Source organism: Nomascus leucogenys, chromosome 17, assembly GCF_006542625.1.
Source record: "Nomascus leucogenys isolate Asia chromosome 17, Asia_NLE_v1, whole genome shotgun sequence".
Lineage (NCBI taxonomy): Eukaryota > Metazoa > Chordata > Mammalia > Primates > Hylobatidae > Nomascus > Nomascus leucogenys.
The window spans coordinates 52,443,133-52,445,644 of record NC_044397.1 but is presented as its reverse complement, the minus strand read 5'-3'; the positions used below and the strand labels follow the sequence as shown (position 1 = coordinate 52,445,644).

The 2,512-nt window shown below is 37.1% G+C and overlaps 1 pseudogene; it reads right to left on the bottom strand.

Moving 5' to 3' along the window:
- Nucleotides 1–1,231: 1,231 nt before the first annotated feature.
- On the bottom strand, nucleotides 1,232–1,437 carry LOC115831092 (annotated as a pseudogene).
- Nucleotides 1,438–2,512: the final 1,075 nt, after the last annotated feature.

Here is a 2,512-nt window from a genome sequence, read left to right as displayed (position 1 = left end):
GGGGGAGGTATAGCATTAGGAGATATACCTAATGCTAAATGATGAGTTAATGGGTGCAGCACACCAACATGGCACATGGATACATATGTAACAAACCTGCACATTGTGCACGTGTACCCTAAAACTTAAAGTACAATAATTAAAAAAAAACTTAAACATAGAATTGCTATCAAATTCAGTTGTTTCACTTCTAGGTGTACAGTGGAAAGAATTGAAAACAAGCATTCACACAAACGTGTACACTCATGTTCATAGCAGCATTGTTCACAGTAGCCAAAGAGTGGAGGCAGCCCAGTTTTCCTTCAGCAGACAGTTGGATGGATAGATGCAGTGTGGTATATGCATGCAATGAATACTTTTTCCTTTTAAATGTAGTGATGTTCTGATACATGCTACAATCTCGATGAATTTTGAGAACATTGTGCTGGGTAAAATAAGTCAAAAGCATCTGTTTTGTAAGGTTTGACTTCTATCAGCGCCTAGATTGGGTGAATCCCTAGAGACAGAAGCAGAATGGAGGTTGCAGGGGCCAAGGGAAAGGGGAAAGGGCAGTTATCATTCCTTGGTGGGGGCTTTTATTTGGGATGTGAAAGTGTTCTGGAGATGGATGGTGGTGGTGATTGTGCAACATTGTGGGTGTGTTTGGTGTCACAGAATTGTACACTTGAAAATGGTTAGGATTCTAAATTTTATGTTGTTTTACCAAACTAAAAGCAAAAATGTCAGAAAACTTACATTCATATTCTGAATATGATTCACGGAACATCACGATCTCACCTAGATACTAAAAAAAAAAATGTGTGCACCAAGTGCAGGCAAATAGAAAATGTTTGTGGACAGTGACGTTCACTAGAAGAGGCTTTGCTGTGCCCACTTATTAGGAGCCATTCTCTACTGTTTACTGCACTAGTCCTAAAACTGCTTCCACTATGACTTTCTGACAGAGCCCTTGTTTTTGCCCAGTATTATAAACTGAGTTACATAAAGGCAGAGCAAATGCTAAAGGAAACTGTCCAGAAGGAAGGACAGTAGTAAGTGGAGAGATGTTATTGCAAACAAGCACCTGGTAACAGCTGTGTTAGTTGGTAAGTGAAAAGGAGCTCATAGGCAAAGCCTGTTACACCCCAGCATGGCAGCTTGCTGCTTAGGTGTGGGCTTTTTCTGTTTTTGTTGTGCCACTTACTGTTAACGGGTTGTGTGTTTCTAACATTTCTCATTTCAATTTATGGAAAATTGTTACCCAATTACCAGTTTTATGCAGAACATCTGATTGGCAGGATCAAATGGTCAACATTAAGCATGTGTATATCATTTTCGACCATCTCCCTGCTCCAAAAGTCTACTTAATATATTTTCCTGGGATAGAGGATATACCAGATATTAAACTGATGAAAACAGATTCTACACTTGGTCTTAGCCAAAATACCTAGAAGGGATTCTCTCTTTTAATCTCTTGCACCTCAGATCCTTTAATCTCTTGCTTCTCAGACTTGGTAGGAGAAATTTTGTCCTAACATTCCTTAGCTTTGCTGAAGCAAGTCTTACACATGTATTCTTCATTAGCCTTGTATTCATTATATTCTGATCCTGTTTTTTATGCATAAAAAAGAGAGGTAGGTTCTAAATAGTTTGTTTTCAACTCATTTTTCTAATAATCAGTTCTATCAATTCAATTCTCTCCAAAATCATTTGAGACAATGAACTGGAACAAAAATGAACTTCAGTATTTCAAAAGAAATTTAATATGAATTTGCTCTAATCTATGCCCATTTTTGGACTAATTCCCCTTTGCTTTTTGGAAATTCTCTGTGTTAGCATACAGTATATTTTGCTCCAAAGGTTTGCATACCTAAAATTCAAACTGGAATGCCAATTCTTTCTTTTCAGAAAAGGCTTATTTGTGTTTATTTAACTTACTCTGGTCAGTGATAGCCTAATTAACTCTAAATTTTGCTCTCTCCTGCTTCTTTTTTTACCTTCAGGATGATTCTGTGGGAAACAAAACAACAATATAAGTTTCAGGGGAAAAAGTTAGGGTGTCTCAATAGCTGAATGTGTATCTGTCATTGTCCAAGTTTCTGATATTCTGTAGTGCACATCTAGATCTATGTTGACATGCTTAAATTCTTTTGTTTCACTTTTCTTCATAAATGACATTCTGATTTGGCTCACTCATATCATATAACTAAGTTTGGAAGAGATATTCACATTGTTAGATATTTAGGGAGATCTATGATGACTCCTAACATCCTCCCTTATTTCAGGCCAACGTTTACACTGTCAAGTACATTATTTACAATGTGCCTTTTTTGGCTGTTTCCTTATTTAATTGAAGATATATATTTTAGTGTCTTAGTTGATTCATGCCGCTCTAACAAAATTCCTTAGATTGGGTAAATTATAAGTAATAGAAATGTATTGCTTATAATTGTGGAGGCTGAGAAGTTCAAGATCAAGGTGCCAGCGGATCTGGTGTCCAGTGAGAGCTCCCTGCTTCACAGATGGTGCCTTG